The sequence below is a fragment of the Corapipo altera genome, unplaced genomic scaffold (assembly GCF_003945725.1).
Source record: "Corapipo altera isolate COAL_440 unplaced genomic scaffold, ASM394572v1 44, whole genome shotgun sequence".
Classification (NCBI taxonomy): domain Eukaryota; kingdom Metazoa; phylum Chordata; class Aves; order Passeriformes; family Pipridae; genus Corapipo; species Corapipo altera.
This window is the reverse complement of record NW_020884880.1, coordinates 14,424,147-14,442,326: the sequence shown is the minus strand read 5'-3', so window position 1 is coordinate 14,442,326 and position 18,180 is coordinate 14,424,147. Positions and strand designations below refer to the sequence as shown.

General features: G+C 36.7%; 1 protein-coding gene across 4 annotated transcripts in view; it reads right to left on the bottom strand.

Annotated features, from left to right (window-relative positions):
- The window catches only part of PLCL2 (phospholipase C like 2), a 99,745-nt gene that overhangs the window by 71,236 nt on the left and 10,329 nt on the right, over positions 1 to 18,180 (bottom strand). Inside the window, exon 1 of one of the 4 annotated variants that reach the window (XM_027639483.1) lies at positions 1,945 to 1,964. The exons of 2 other annotated variants lie outside the window; for them this stretch is intronic. The gene's annotated coding sequence lies outside the window, so the exon portion shown is untranslated. Of the gene's footprint in view, positions 1 to 1,909; positions 1,965 to 18,180 lie in introns of those variants that run through there. One more of the 4 variants, XM_027639482.1, reaches the window with a different exon arrangement.

The following is an 18,180-nucleotide window of genomic DNA, read 5'->3' as shown; positions in this document are numbered from 1 at the left end:
CATAAGGTCTTGGCATTCTTTTAAAAAAAGGCTTTTTATCCTTATTGATGTAATTAACTTTCTTCCTTCAGACACAGATAAGTCTGTATTTTAAACTAACTTCCTCTAAGAACACATAACTATGTAAATACTTTAAATACTCACCTAATTGTCTGTCTTTCCCTCTCCAAGTCTTTCTCTCTTACTTATAGCTTTTAAATGTATTAGCCTATCTTAAAGAAATCTGAAGAACGAGACAGACATATCTTCACATCATTTTATTCCAGCAGTTTTCCTAAACAATGGTGTGAGGAGGGAGATGCAAAGTGAGACTCAAAAAAGTGGGCAAAATTAAGCTGCTCATCAAAACCCATCACCCAGCTGGCCTACACAGCTGCCTCTTCAAGAATGCAGCTTAACATGAGTACTCCATTGTTATTACAAAGTTCTTAGTTTCCTAAAGATATTTATCAAACATTACAATTATTACTGTAAAGCCTTATTTTTTTCAACTACCTATAAAACACCCTGTGTTCCTAACTAGAAAGATGAACAGAAGTCAAGTATTCAAGAATCTCAAGATCTGCATTGAATCAAATGTCTTAGATTCAGACCAACAGTAAACCAACTAAGAATTTCAAACAAAAGTATATTCTACCTTCATCTTCAGGTTCTCTGGACAGCAAAACTGCTGCTGACTTAGCAAACTCCTACAAATCCATTTTGGCCTGTGTCTCACCTTTAGACCCAAGGGATTACATTTCCAATTTCATCTTCTCCAAAACAGAAAAATAGCATTTAAGGACTAAAAAATCTGTGTTTTGACTGAAAAACTGTTTCATTAACACTGTGACTTCCAAGTGCCACATTTCTTTTGCTGTAGACAAGGGCTCAGGCACTCTACTCAATGAGATTTTACATAGTCTACCACTACTGATAAACACCCTACAGCTGGATTTAGGATCTTAAAGTCCTGGTATGCATAGTTAATCCACTCTGAAACTCAAGTAGTTGCAGCAGATGGTAATCAGAAATCTCTCATCAGCCCCAGAATACCCTCATGGTATATCATCCTATAAATAAAGCATATCCCCTGCCCCCTGGGCTGTAGAACTGATTATGGAACATCAGAAATTTCTCTAGATTATAGCATGTTCAGAAAGATACTATGCTGCAAAGGCTCACATCTCATAATTTTTGAGTGGAGTATTTTTATGATGAAATTAATGCAGTTTGTAAAAATGTCTGACTCATTTGAAGCTTATGCAATTGCAATTTTACACAAGAATTTCTAATTTATAAATGCAGTTTTTAAAGCATGTTTTGTCTTACTACTGCTATTATGTGCATATTTTGAGTTTTACAGAATTGCAGTCAGCTAAGAATAAAAATAATGAAAACTGATGACCTGATTTGGTTTGCAGAATAAATTAGCTGTACACATTTAAGAGCTAGTGCTACTTACTCAAGGCAGAAAATGGCACATCTGAGGTTTGATCACTGTTGATAGATAATGAGATATATTAAAACCAATTATATTCTGGTTTCTTTCCAGACATCTTCAAGAACAATTCAGCATAAGTCCCATAACAAAGAATCAGGCATCGTTACTTCTGACTTTGTTCTTATTTGGGAGGGGAGAAGGGGTAAGTTGGCTCCAAACATAATAAGTCATTATACTGACTTTTACAAGTTTCCTATTAATTTATATCTCTTCTTCTGCACATATAATGTATAGAAACCTTATTCATGTCCAGTGCATCTAAAACATAAAACCTGAACGAAAACTTGCGTCACAACACTATCAAATCCTCTCTCAACCTTACTTCCCAAATATCAAAAAGTAATTATTTCTTCCCTTAAAATATCAATTTGCAAATGAGAACATCATGTTCTGAAAATTTTGGAAAAATAAGTTATTTTTAATTACTTCCTGAATGTGGCAAAGTCAACAGTCTTTGTTACCTCTCCTGGCAACTTGTTGCAAGTTCTGGGATTTCCTCATTTGTAGGGACAAAAAAGGAACTTTGTTTTCATCTACTCTTATATGAGGTCATAAAAGTTTACCAAATAAGAACAACATTGGCATCAAAAGGTCTTGTTGACCAGGAATGTTATTTCTTGAAATGTGAAAAAAATGCAGACTCATCTTTTGGTGTATGTTTACATTTGCAAAGAAAAATTTCCTCAGACAACCAAATCCAACAGATTTGAATGCTGCAGCAGAATGCAATCCCTATCAGTACTTTACAGTCACACTAAATATTGCAGAATACTTCTGCAATACCTTATAACCAAGTGAACCCTGACATCTGAGTTAGAAATTAATTTCTATAATTTTTCTCAGAGATCTCTTCTCCCAACCCAAACTTGTCTATACAGAATGTCAACAGACTTAGCTATTCAGAAACTCCTGATTGCATCAGCAGCACAGTCGAGTACCCAGATAAACATAAGTAATTGAAGTAATAATGCTTGTTAAGCAATCAGTAGCTCACAAATTTCACTTTCAGTATTGCACCAGCTAGCTTTACTGACACAAGGGCAGCAGCCACAATTAATGTATGAAAATGTACGTTCTTTTTCTAGTGATACAGATCCTAATAATCTGATAGACAAAAAATTATTAAATACCAAGGGTTATGCAAGTCTTTCAGATACTGGGGCAATTCAGACAACTTTCAATGCCAAATGTGGAATTGTTCTGGTTGGGAGAGGAAGAAATTACTTCCTGTGACTACTGACAATCAATCAAACAAACAAACAAACAAAGTCTTCCTGCTTCTTAGTAAAGCAGTGAGAAATGTGCCTGAAACCCGTATTTTACTAAGAATGTCACAACATGGTAGAAATGGTTAGATGTTTCCCAAAATACCTTAGAATGTTAACACCAGTTAAAAAATAGTTATCAAGTCTTGATTTTTTAATGAAGCTATTTAAACAACTGTATTGTTTTGAAAGTTTTCTATTACAAATGTTATTAACAATGGTCAACACTGATTTATATTCATTATACTTGGGAACTTGAAAGTCAATTTCATACCCGTTTTTCTGTCATTACACTGTATATAACCTGTACATAACCATGCCAAATTCATGTCCTTATTACTATTACCTTGTGATATATAACTCTAGAATTTTCCACTTACAAAGTCCTCACTGAAGGAGGATATTCTATATGAGTAGCAGGAGCAGCTTTGAAAACATTGCCTTATCCACTGTCTACTTGCAGTTTTGTTTTAACCACATATACACTGAAATAAATACAAGGAAATTGATATCAGTAGAAGAAATATGTTTTTAAGTTTTACTAAATTATAAAATCTAGATAGTACACTTACATAAACATTACAAAAACAAGCTGCTAATGTCAGTGCTGCATTCTGTGCCTATCATTATTTACAACTGGTACAAGCTGCTGTTTTGTAATTAACTAATTTCTGTTAGTTAGACACTCAGACTTCTAGCTGCCATGCCATAAAATCTAAGCAAATACTAGCAGCTACTGCAAGCATACTAACTACAGAATTATCTCAGCAAATTTATTCTGCTCTTGGGTGAGAGATTACAAATGTTTGCACACATTTAGCTAATTCCTGAAGGCCAGCAGTAGGAAGAGACATACCCTCTACACTGTCCTCCAATATTTAAACAGAAGTGGACACAAAACTATGTCAGTTAAACAATTACTACAGTATGTTGTGATACTGCCTAGAGGCACAGTGAGGAAAGGCACCTGAACATAGTTGTTAGAAACTGCCAATCTCAGGGTCTACAAAAATAAATCAAGAGCCCATTGGTTTTGCTCTACAGTCTATAAACTGCTAAACATTAAGCCTAAATGTGCCATTAAAGATCAGGAATTTTATCATACACTGAGCTACCAAATCTTTCAGTATTAAATCATGTACAGGTATACCTGTCATACCCGTCATACCCTTTCACTGCTGTCAGAGCACACAGAATGAACCTCACAGAGAGAATAAGACAGCATTTGTAATTAGCAAGCCTTGAGGGTATCCCACTGGGAGTGGTAGAACCCGGGGAAAGCATAAATAAAATAAAAGAAAAATGATGCATAGAGAAGTGAGGGAAACAAGAAGATATTGTATCACTATAGTAAGTGGTGTGATGAGAGCAACCAGAGGAAAACAAGCAGCACTGGTGAAGTAGAAGGCAAAAGCCATATTAGTTTTGCATGTTTGGGGATTTTTGACTTTTTTTTTTTTTTTTTAAGAAATTAAGACTAGATTTTGTGCCAATTGAAGATTGGGAAGCAGTTCTGCTTGACCCACAAGACCATGGAACCGGAGGAAAAGGAAGCCTGAAGAAGCCTTCACATGAAAAAGAGGAGAAGAAAGAAAGGAAGTGGTGACTTCTCAGCAATGTTTCACATGGTGACTACCCTAACCTTTGGGCCATTTAATGAAACTCAATCTCAAGAAACTGTGTTCACAGGACAGAGATAATACCCTTTCCTCAGCACACAAGTCTCTTGCAAAGTAAATGCACTAGCCTTAGAATGATGCTGTGCAGGCACATTTATAAATGGCAATACAGAACTACTTTCACTCTTACTCCCTGGAATAAGGATATTAATTATTGTTAATAGTATTAATAATGATTATGCATTACTAATGATTATCATTAGTAATCAATAGTTCTGAAATCTGAATCTTAGCTCAGTAAGTCTGCAACTAAAGAAGATTGGAATTTTTTTTTTTTCTCCTTTTAGAGGTATATTTGTACTGTGACCAAGAACAGACAATATTAGGGCAGTCACTTGGCTGCCATGGCCTGCTACTGTCTCTGCAGAAGTACAGATCTTTATACAGAAAGATTCTGGAAGTGGTCATTCCATCTGTGTATTTCTGGAATCTTGTTTTTATGAGTTATATCCAAGCAACTTAAGAATCACCTATCTATTTGCAAGCTTGAGTAATTTTTCTATAATTTTACTGTTTTATTAACATATTTCTCCTGCCTAAAAATTACAAGCACTCTGATAAAAGTTCAAAGTAAATGGAAAAGTTATATTTTATTTTCAAGTCTTCAAACTATATAAACCTGCAATTTAGAGAAATGGCTTTGCTCATGCCACTTTCTTTGAAAACAAAGGACCGAAACTCATCTGCAATTTTGTTATTGTTTCTGACTACAAGTCAAACACGCAGTGCTGTTCAACTGACTTCAGAGTCTAGACAGAAGTTTCCTTCCATAGGTAAGTTTAATAAAGTGAAAGGAGAGCCAGCTACTCAGAGTCACATCTTTGGAGGCAATGCAGAAAAGCATGACAATTATCTCATTGTTAAGAATTAGCAAACTCTACCTTTCAGGTCAGATCTTATTCTGAGAACAGCACATGAAGAAATTCTCCAACACCACACAGGAAGTTAATTTTTTTCTTTTACTGGTATGACCCTTGCACTAATGTGTTTAACACTGAGCCATATAACAGCTGCTTACTTCTGCTTCAGTGAGTGCAAAGTGCAATATCAGTAAGGTTTGGCTTCTTCATTTCCACACTCCACCAAAAAAAAAAAAAAAAAAGGCCAACTGGCTGTTTAACACTTGACAACATCTCACATATCCCTTCTACCTTCATCTATTAAACATCATCTTTTTCTTAAGCTTTAAAGCATTTTTTAAAAAATGTATTTTATATTGCAGGGACTAGGAACATAGTAACAGATATCAGTACTAGAATCCAGTATTAGATTCTGCAAAGGGACTTTTTCCCACCACTATTCCCCAGTTTTTAAATGGATGCTAACTAAGAAGTATGCTCTTCCTACATTCTGCTTAACTTTGGCAAGTTTTATATGTTAAATTACAACAAGTAAGGTGTGAGCGTAAAACTGCCAAGCAAAAAAAACTATAAAAATACCCACTTCAAACTACTGTTTTTAATAGTACAATATCCTTATTCCAATATTAACAATTCTAGTACTCTTCTATTCCTAAACCTTAAAACGAGAGCAGTTTCTCCCTCTAGTTTGAAGATAGCAAGTTTAGTAGAACAAACAGGCCTTACTAAGACTAACAAACTTTATTTTAAAATGGCCAAAACAAAAAAAGCAACTATTTGGCATTTTAGCAACAGTTGATCAAAACTTCTTTGATAGCAGGTGTAAGCACAGCTACGCTTTCTCTGCAACTTCTATGTGGTGTGAAAGAAACACAGTCTGCAACTCATGCTCTGTCCTTGTACCACTACTGCAGCTCGAAAGAAAACTGGCCAGAGGATAAATCCACCACTGTCTTGGCATTGCTTCCTCCTGTTTGTAGTATTAATACTGTGCTTCTTTTTAACCTTTTCCCCCTAATGTTTCAGACAGACTATTCACAGATATTTTTGGCAGTGACAGACTCAGACGGCAAGCTCGGGAATGTATTTTTCCATCAGTAACAGTTCAGTCTACGGCTGCCTTCCCGGCTGTCTGGTTCTCAAGCCTTCTGATGACCTGTTTGCCAGCCTGTTCAGCTGCTGCATGCAAAGCTAGAACACTGCACAGTAAACCAACGCGCAGGATCAGGCAAAAGGGCTTCCCTATTCCTCCTTTCGTGTTGCACAAAACCACAAGAAGGGCCTAAGATACTAAAGGCTCTCACATACTGAGCTTTGTAACAATACAGATGTAAAATTAACACTGCCTTGTTTTGTAAAATATTCAAAGAAACATTAGTCTGAGAATGTACAATATCTATTCACATGTCAACCAAAGAGCACTTTAGCTGGAAATATTCTGATGGTTACAGAAAGTAGTAATAGATACATGCCAATTCAACTAACGCTAATTTAGCAGTTGGTGTATCTCTCATTTAATTCAAAACCATTCATGTATAAAATTGCACCTATTTGTTCCAATGTAGTTAGTTACAGGAAAACACTTCAAGTCAACCTTTGCGTTTTCTGTAAGCATATAATACTTCACTTTTTAAAAACCCTACATATAATCTGAGGAACAACTAAGAGAACAAAAAAAATCAATAGTTTTGTTTACACAAAGATAACATCTTTAAGTTTTACCTATAAGTTATAATAAGTCAACCATCTAAACCAAGCTTTTATACAAATAAAAATATACAAGAGATTTCAAGAGCAGTTAACTGAAGGTTCTGTTGTAAATACCTACACATAGAAGAAGAAGAATAGGTGATTAAAAAAATCCAGAACCGATTTCTCTAACTCCTGCTAAGCTACTGACCTGTATAATAAAGGAAATAAATCAGTCTGAAGAACGGAACAATAACTGTGATCATTTGCCTGCAATTTCTGTGTAAGAGTTCTTATGTAACACACAAAGTTCCTTTTCCCAAATATAAGTACTTTAGATTACAAGTCAGACCACTTTTCCCTTGAATTCAAGACAAGGCTTTTACAGTTCAGAAGCAATTAACTGTTTTACAATGTTATTAAAATACTAGACTTATATGTACTAGATCATTCCTAAAAACTGACATACGATTTCTGAAATTATAAGGAAGTTTTATGCACTGGGTAGATTGTGAAATGAAAAGCAGAATTGATCAAATACTCCCTTGTTACAAATGTTAAAATTAGTACTTTGAAAATCTATGAAGATTTTAGCTCTCTGGAATTGAGTGAAATTGCACCCTTTTCCAAAAGACCTGCATCTGTCTTTTTTTTCTTGTTAAGACTAGAATTACATGATAGCCTTCAGATTTTTTTTATTAACACCACTCTCTTCAACCGGCAAAGTGACAGGAAGGTGCCTGTATGATTTCAGAAGAGAGAGAAAAGGGTATTAGTAGCAGCCAAAGATATTTGAAGATAGAGCAGTTATAAAGCCAGCCTTGATGGCCTGCATGCCATGCCAGCTTTGCAATGATTCAATCTCTATAACAGATTGAGCCAAAATTTTAAATTAATGTATGTAATACTTAAAAAATTAAGTACTCTGAAGACCTGTTAAGCATTTAAAGGCTATCACTTTTCAAAGCCATACTAGCTGCACACAAGTTTTCTGATCACAAATCTATCATATTTCCTACATTCAAAGTCAAATCACAAGAAGTGGGTTATTTAAAAGACACCAGTACGTACCAATGTGAAATACACACACAAAGAAACTCCAGACCATACACACATGTATGTATTTCAGAGAAGAGACTATATAGATGTTTACTTATTTGGGAGAATTGTATTACTCTGATACCTTGGGACATGGAAAACCATGTTCTGGCTGGGATCGAGTTAATTTTCTTCACAGCAGCCTCTATGGAGCTGTGTTTTGAATTTGTGATTAAAAGGGTGGGGATCGCACACCAATGTTTTGGCTGCTGCTGGATAGTGCTTGCACAGTGTTCAGTCTCTTTTTTCACCCCCTCACTGTGGCCCCAGTCCAGCAAATGGGCTAGAGGTGGACAAGAAGCTGGGAGGGAAAAAAGCCAGAACAAAGACCCTGAATTGTCATATACATACTGTAAAACATCATGCTCAGCAATAAAACTCAGAAGAAAGGAAGGGTCTGTCTTCCAAGGTGACTTTTGCCACCTTGGTGGCTTGGGAGCCATCAAGCTGCTTGTGGGAGTGATTTCCTTAGCATCACTTGTTTTTCTTTCTTCTTTCCCTCACTTATTAAACTATCTTTATCTTGAACAAAGAGTTGTCTTGCCTTTGCTGTTCTTACTCTCTGCTCTGGCTGTGGGAGGGGCAGCAAGTAAACAGCCGTGTGGGTGCTTGACTCATTTCCAAGGTCAACCAACCCACTACACATGATAAGTTAAAGATCCTTTCCAACCCGATTTTCTGCTAAAAGGCTCAGCAGCAGCACCTTCTTAATAACAGGATTATTAATCTTAAGGGATTAATAATGCTGTCCTCATTGTGTTTAAAATACCAGTATATAGAGGAAAAAAATATGAAGAAAAAGCAGCTAGGAAAAATGCTGCAGAGCAAGTGATAAAATTGGTTAAGTACGTAACTAAGAAAACTTACCAGTTCAATTTCTTTTGGGGTTGTATTCTCATTACTTTTGATACTAAACCTGTAGACACTTCTATAAATCACAGAAAAAATTTTAGACTCTTAAGTTAGAAAGAGTCGTTTTACCCACTGTTGCCAAAGCATTTCCAAATTTTTTCTCAGTACCCCAGAAACTGCCATGTGTTTAGTCTAACCAGTCACAGTTCAGATTGTTTTTTCTACATTCTACTTCCAAATTATCTGTGGTTTCTAGTACTCTAGACAGAAAATGTGTCCAACAATCTTCTGAGGAACTATTCATTCTCCATATTTCCCTTGGGAGAAAAAGAGATTTCTCCCAAAGGTCTTGACAGAGACTGGAGTTCAAAGCCTCCAACTAGTATCAAAAGTAACAAAAGAATTCTCACTTGAAAACAAAACTACAATTCCTGGGAATCCTCCAGGCAGAAACTGTCATTATAAGCAACCAGGTTTATAGGTCATCTTCCTTAAGATTTTGGGATTTCTATTTAATTCTATGTTCTAACTTGAATCTACATTTAAAAATAAAAAATACTTTTTTTAAAAAAGCGTGGAATAATACAAGTAGTTTTTATCTTTTCTTTCTTTCAACCAGTAGTAAGTAGATGGCAGCAATAAAGCTTGAATTCGAATTAGGGGCTGTGGAAGAAATCTCTTGTAGCCTCAGGTTTTAGGGATGAACACTGAGAATTGTTATTTTTACATCTGCAGAATATTCTCCAGTTCCAAATGATTCACACTGACCTGCTAAGGACCCTTCAGATTTGACTGGATTTTATCAATTCCCATCAGTATATTACTAAACACTACAAGCAACCACAGAACAGTTTTATGTTCATTTTGATCTCTCATACGCACCACAATTTCCCATCTCTGCTGAGCAAGGAGGAGTAATTTCAGTGCCCGTGATGAGACTGCCACAGGTATCTTAACTTCAATGCAAGAACTCTGTTAAAGGATTCAAGCAGCAAGCAATTTCTGTTAACAAAAGGCCAGCTTGAACTCCTTGAAAAGAGAAAAAGGCAACAAGAATGAAGAAAATAACCTTCCTCTCTCCCACATACAGAAGTCATCAAATCATTCCAAACATTTTCAGAAATAATAAGGGTTTTTTTCTTACATGGGTAAAAGAGTTGAATGGAAGGGATGCAGAATAAATAAAAGAATATACAGCTTTTATCTCCCTAGAGAGGCTAATTCCAGGAAGAATAATTCCAAGCATATTTGCCAAAACTAGAAGCAACAGAGTGAGCACATGCTGGAAGAAGGCTTCATCCAAACCATTAAAGAACAGTGTCAGTGATTTAATTCAATACTTTTTTTTGACCTTTTAAATTTTAATAGCTGAGAAAAGCCGTGAAGGATTCAATAGCTCACAGTTTAAGATTATGAATCCTTTGTGGAAGAATCACAGTCACACTGTATAGGGACTACACTTCAATAGTGACAGAGGATAAAACAAATACGTTTAAATAATGCAGAGAAACAAAACAGAAACATGAAAGCCAAACTTTAAATGAGGATGTTGATGTGACAGATATTTCAGAAACTCCAGGTAATGAAAACTACGAGTGGGAAATTACTGCCAACACACAAGTTCATGAAGTCAAAACAACCTGTGAAAGGTGGCTTACAGTTAAATCAGATAAACTAACTCTGCCAAAACATATCAGATGATCCCTATGCACTGGGATTCCAGGTGTGGCCAATCTACTTTCACATACTGAGGAAGAAGAGGCTGAGGGACACAGCACGTTATTAACAACAGACTTCCATTTTTTCCAAGTAGACTGGATAGATGTTATGTTTAAAACAAGATTCCAATAAATCTTTTAAGCTATACATCACACATGATTACTTTATAGGAGAACAAACATGACATCAGAATACAAATCAAAAAGTGAAATAAAGAACAAGAATAATGAATGACTTCTCACCATCTCACCCTATAAAAAAAGTTAAGGAGACATCAAATTAAACTAGCAGGTAGCAGAGTCAAAATAAAGAGGAGCCAGTATCTTTTTCTTATCAGCACCTTCAAGCTACAGAACTCTGAGCCACAGCATGTTCTACAGATGCCAAAGTGCACAGGGTTCATAAAGAAATTGGGAAAAAATAATGGGTGCAAAACCTGTCCTTTAAATGTAGACACTAAATAGAGAACACCCCCTCTGACTCAGAGAATCCTCGAGCAACAGGTCTCTGAAAAATATTAGTTTAGTATTGAGGCATAATGATACATGTTAGTTCATCATTGCATTTCTCTCTGCAAAAAGCAGGGCAGTGGGAAGCAGTGAACTTCTATTATTGAAGTAAAAGCACTTCACTGCCTGTCTCCTCCTTCCTGCACACTGAGGTTTCTGAGACAATGGGGGCTGCTGTCCTTGCAGCGCGTGTCCTTGCTTCCACGCGCTGCGGAGCTTGAGAGGCTGTTACAGCACCCGGGCACCTCCCTGAGGCTTCTCAAACTCCAGAGAGCCTGCACAGCTGGATGCTTGGCTTCACAAAGCTGCCTTGCTGCAGCTCCCATCCAGCCTCCCTATGCTGGCAGCCTTGGCTGCAGCCAAGAGCTCAAGGACAAAGCAGCCCAGGAGGCAAAGGCAGCAGCAATGGCTGCACTGGCCCCAGCATGACCGTATCCCCCAGGTGACCTTGCTGTGAAGCACCTGGGTTGCCAGAGGGGCTCCAATGTCGTACTTTGGTACCTTGTCCTTCCCTGTGCTAGAATCCAGTCACAGCTTGTGGATCAGGGACAGGACAGCCTGGACATCCAGCACTGAGTTGTCTTTTTCAGTTATGAGTTCATCCTTTACAAAGCCATGGAACTCCATTTCCCGAGTTTTTTGAGCAGATTTTCCCCCATCTAGTACTTATTTAGGGGGTACACACACAAGTTTATTCTGTCCTCTTGCTCATCCTTTGCCTTGACCTTCAGCTTTGCGTTCCTTGCATGCTTCTCAGAGCCTGCACTCAAGCACTCTTCTGCATGTCCACTGGAGATAGGATGATGGGCTAGGTGCAGAAAGGCCATTCTTAACAGAAGACTTCATAAACCTTAAGAAGAGATGTGTATTTAAGAATTTGTTTATTTGTGTGTTTCGCTTTAATTTATATTCCAGTTTTTAAGTCTCTGATCCACTTCAAATTATGGAGGTTGTTGCACCACCATGCTTACCTTACAGCACACGACTGAACAGAACAGCTCATGACTGCCAGTTTAAGAGCTTCCAAAACTCATCTTTTTTTCCAACAGGAACACCAGCTAAATGGAAGCGAGTTTTACTGAGGAACTTACATACAGAGCCTTTGCAACAACTCATGAAGCTACTTTAGCTCAGGGCAAGGATCCTACCACCACCTTTGTGGATGGCCCCAAGAGAAGAGGAATATATAATCACAGAATGGCTTAAATTGGAAGGGTCCTTAAAGATCATCTAGTTCCAAGCCCTCCCCCACACACATCCACGGGCAGGGATGCCACACACTAGACCAGGCTTCTCAAAGCCCCACCCAGACTGGCCTTGAACACTTCAGGGACAGGGCATCAACAACTTCTGTGGGCAACGTGTTCCAGTGTCTCCCTACCTGCTGAGTCAAGAATTTCTTCCTAACATTTAATCTAAATCTCTCCTCTTTTACTGTAAAACCATTCCCCCTTGTAGCTCAAACACAGTTTTGAGATATTTTCCATTTCCTTTATCCTTGGCTGTATGAAAGTGTAAAGGAAAATTAAATTTAAAAGAACCAGAAAACAAGAGATGTGCAACTTCAGTATTCTGTAACTTTCCCTCTTCCCTTTAAATATCTCTCTCCTTTTATGCTCTGACCTGCTTTGTTACGTGTAAACTAGTATCATTATGGACCAGAAGCTGGTTTGGCCCATTTCAAACCCCACAGCAACACAATATTCTCTTCTTACGTACTTAATAATCTCCAAGCCACAAAACAAACCTGAAAGAGAACTACTATTTTTAATTAGTTTCAAATTAAATGAAGAATACTTTAAATATCTCTGCTTTTAAGTTTATACTGACAATTTTAAATGCAAATAGAATTCTGTTTTATTCCCACATCTGGCTCTTCCAATAAATCCTACGAATCAGGAACAAATATCATGAAAACTACAATTCTGATTCAATGATATAGTAGAGAAGAATAAAATGACTTTGTTCTTCTTATTGTTCTTAGATATCAACAGAGGTCAACTACTGGAACTCACATAACAGCAAGGCCAGGGAAGAGACCCTCCCAGTCTAACACATAAAAAGAAAAAAAACAACCAACCAACCAACCAAAAAAGGTAATGTGGACAGATTTAAGAGTGAAGGAGTTACGTGATGCCACCTTAAAAGACAGCTTTTTGCATCATTTGCTCATTTCCTCTATTTGAAAAACTGCCACATTTATTTCCAAATTATTTGTTAGAGAAGATCTTCTTAATTGCCGTTCTGCCCTTTACACTGACTTCTGAGACCTTGTTTCTCTATGATATACAAGTGAAAAACAAATGTCTCAGCCCTAATAAATTATGCAATAACTGAAGGAAAACCAATTGTGAAAAGTTGAGAATAATAACTATCTTTAGTAAAGAATCTCAAAATGATTTGGTCAAGGAATTGGAGAAAAGATGCCCATAAACTCTGGAATTTTTCAAGTTACAGCTTAAAAAGTCTTTTTTTCCCCTTAAATTCTTACATGTAAGCAAAATAGGGTTATAAAATTCTAGCAGGTGTCACCTCCTCCCAATCAGTTATTGTGACCACAGAAAGAAAATGTATAATGTGAGATAATTACATTTTTCAGTAACAGTTTGGTTCAAAGTCTCCTAGAGTTTTAGAACATTTCTTATTATGTTTTACAGTAAAAAAATTACATCAAAACAAAGATTTCCTGGAGGTAGAAAGAAATGGCTTTTCATTGCTCATTTACAACAAGTAATGACTTTGGCAAACTACAAAAACAGCAGAGATGGAAACAAAGAAGTTTCAAGGGGGACAATTTTTGCCTCACAGAACTGCAGCTAATGTAATGCACAGAATGACCACAGACAGTAGATGAAAATGTTTCTTAGCAGTAGCGTAATGGAAGACAGAGCTTCAAACATTTTATTTTCTCTGAAGTGTTGCCTCTCTCCCTTCCCTCAATGTAGCAGGTGCCAGAACATCAGTCTTATTTGTCTTCCCTACTACAAGCTTACTCTCTGGGATGACCATGACTTTTAAAAAGCAGGGTAGAAACAACAAAAGAAAAATCCATTAGACCCAAAATTTTATTCTGTCTATACTAAAAAAGAAATCTTATAAACTTAAGAACCATCATTAAAAGAATCGTATTTCCAGAAAGAGGGTTAAGAAGTGTCACATTCATTTCACCCACTGTCATGTTGCAAGAAGATGATTTGACAAGTCACAGAAGGATTTTGCTGCTGCTCAACAACTACCTCTCACAGTAAGATCTCCCAAGATACTTTACAGCAAGAAAGCCACTGGTATTCCAGAAAGAAAAAAAGAAAACACCATCACAAAATACCATTAAGTGTATCTTTCCACAATGCTATTCTGTGCTGAAATCCTCTATGAGCTACCGAAGTTGTAGGTAAAGGACTCAAAAATATTTTGCCTCATTCAGTCACATTATTCTTGTCATAAAACTCATCCTGAACTACAATCAACAATCTATTATTTTTATCACCAGTTTTCAAAACCCCCCCTGCTACTTAGCAACAAGGAACATATGCAACACCAACACTTAACATATCTCTTTCTTTTTGTTATCATATGGAATTCTACATTTTCCAAGTAACTCCTTTAAACATTGTGACTATGATTTATATCTCAGCTGTCAGTGAAATCATCGTATTTCCCCTTCATTACCAGCCCTGAAACCTGCTAGCATTCTCAAGCCTCTGGTTTCAGAAACTGTGGACTCAGATTTAAATCCCTGCCAACTTGTTGGCCTGAAATAATACAGAACTTTTTTTATCCTTTCTAGTATAACAAATTGAGAGCTTTGACATGAGGCCTCTATCTTTTTTTTCCTGAAGTTTTGTCTGTCAACAACAGCACTATAAGAATTTTTAACTGCATAATCAGCTGACTGGATGAATACCAATACAGTTTACATTGTCTTGAAAGGACTTCTAGAAGTTTGTTACCAAAGTTTTCTAAGCAAGTAAAAAGAGGAAGGTTTGTACAACTGCATTGTTAACGACTTGGGACACAAACATCTTGTTATTTTTGTCATTCATTGCTTACTGCAATGCAACTATTTAATAATCTTCTTAATCCTCAGACAAATAATTCTCTGGGGTGAACTATTAGATATTGTTCTATTCTCAGGAAGCTAATCTGATTGCTATACTTTGTATGAGTTTCCTAAAGACTAGAAATACCTTCTTGCTCTTCTGGACTCTGACACAGGTGTCCTGAAGAGCCTCACACATTATAAAAGCAAAAGAAATCAAAGATGAAATAAAATAATCCATTAACGTGAGTGTTCTACGAGAACCTTAAAATTCAGAAATCTACGACATCCAAAATACTATCAGATTGTAATACACAACCAAGATCCTTCCTATGTTAAGCTTAATATAAAATGAAATCACTTTTATTACTAAAATATTTTTCAGCTGTATGCAATGTCCATGCCATTTTATTCTGGGCAAACAAATACACAGCTGGAAGCTAGATGTGCCAAATCAGCAATGCTTTGTGTCACCAGCACCATAAAAAGACATTATAACACATTAAAAGACTTGTAACAGAACTCCCATCTCCTGCAAAGATGTTAATGGCAGCCACTTCCAACACCAAGTATCATGGCTAGCATAGCCATTCTTACACAGTTCTTCATAAAGAAGGTTTTAAATATTCAGGAAAAGGTTTTAACAGCACTGTTCCATTGCCACATAGTGACAGCGATACCATTTAAATCTTTGATGATGACAACACTAAAAATAAATAAATTACAGTCCAACTTAGTATCACAATATTGCTAAACCTTCATTATGCCACAGTGGACTTACACATTTGACTGGCACACATTTGGAATAACATTTTAGTACTGCACTGCAAAAAATTAATAAAATTGAGGGGAAAAAAAATACATAAAAGGGCACCAGAGTGAAAAATGCAAAGAAAAACTTCAATAGTGGAGCAACTAAATAAATCAAGATTCTTTAGCCCAGAAAAAAAATTATATAAAGCAAATGCAAAGAACACCTTTCAACTAATCTGTGCAAAAGAGTGTTGTTCTAACACAAGAACCAGGGGATAACAGCTGAACAAGTAAGTGGCTGCCAGGTAAAACAAGGCAACAAAAAGGACTTCTTCACAGAACTCATAGCTGAACTGCCCTAGGATGTTACAGTGGAGAAACGCTTCCAAAAGTCAAACTGGCCTTTCATAATTAACAGGGGGAAAAAAACCTTAAGGCTTAAACATAAAGACATCTTAGCTTCAGATCACTTAAAGATGGAAGCAGACGCCAGGAAAGGAGGCTTTTTTTATTCTTCCTGTTGGAGGCAACGTAATGAGCAAAATGGACTTTTTGGCCTGACCCTGGCAACCATTCTTAAATTCACAAGGACTGGCAGCTTTTGAAGACTAGGAGAAATAGATGCATCTACCCCAAGCTGTGCAGTCAGCCTTCATCATAGATAGGTTCAAGCCCCAGTCTCTGTGGGAGTTAAACGCCCTGTGAAGGATGACAGCCTTACACTAGAATCTGTCATTCCCTGTTTGCCACTCCTTTTTGAGGATTCACAAGCAGACACGAACTATTGCAGTGCTGCACAGAGCACACAGAGTTCTGCTCCAGCACTTTGCTGGAAAGAGAAGGATCTTCACCAGCTGTTACAGAAGAAAAGCAGGGTATGATCAGTCTGTTACTGCTGAAGCAAAAAGGCCAAGCTGTGTGAGGGATGGGGAGAGACCAGAGATGGAGGGAACAGGCAGGTGGACACAACAGACAAGGTGACACAAACCTGAACCAAGCTGAGTAGGATAGTGAAAAACTTATGAATTCTTCCACAGCATACTACTTCTAAATCTACAAAATACAAAAAGATAAGACTCACAGCTAGAAGCACTCAATGCCTTCGCACTCAATGCCTGATTCCAGATCAGGCCAGCCACTCGCTGAAAGAAGGACCAAGCATGAGGCACAAGGTACATGCTATTTAAGATGATGAACAAATAAAGCTGAAAAATGTCAGCCTCAAACAATGCTTGTGAAACTCATCACTGCAACTACTACAACTGGGAAGAACAAAGAGAAATTAAAGGAGAGTTGGGTTCAACAAATGAAGTACATCCAATAAGCTATATAATGCTCTTGAGGGCTCTTCAAAAGAAAGAAAAACATAAAATTACACAGACTCAAACTACTTATGTCTGCTCTAGCTTTCTCCACTATGTGGTAGTAACGTGCCATGACTAAACAGAGTACTATTTCACATAAATATTAGTCTTGAACTCTAGGACTTACACTGGAAATGCTTTTTGCAACAAACTGCTATCAACATATCTAAAAAAAAAAATTATTTAGTGACCATTCTCTGAAAACGACAAAGTACATTTCAGTTGATTCAAGGTACTTCCTGAAGCAGTTTATTTCCAACTAATACTTTCTTCCCACCTTATATAGTAAAAATGTAGGTATTTGTAAGCAAGTGAATATTGCAATGAATGTAAGTATTATTTCAGCAACTCAGACTTTTCCTACAATATTTACATGAAAGATATTCATTCTGCTTCTAATTTACTAAAGGAAAAAGAATGGTAGAGTTTAAAAAGTTGCTCTCTTGCCTTTTCCTGTACCATTTACAGGAGTCAGCTAAAATCAATAAACAACTGCCTATCGTAAAAACACCAACAATAGGAAAAAAATCTAAACAAAAGTTTTGACAGCAAGCTGAATTCCTGTCCTTTTAGTCCATATTACATTATGATAATACAAAGAATTAAGCAATTAAATTAGTTTATATATTTTAAATAAGCAGACATCTACACTTTATTTAAGGACTGTAGTTTAGAGTAAACAGCTGACAGACAATGTCAAACACTTTTGTCACCATTGACTAGATAATGAAATATACAAAGCATCCAGGATTTTCTATCATAACAGATGCTTAACAAAACCCATGCAGACCGTTCTGCTGCTGCAGAATTTCACAGTCATTCTTCCTCTCCTATCCTACACTAAAAAGGGAAGTAAAGGATGGGGATATG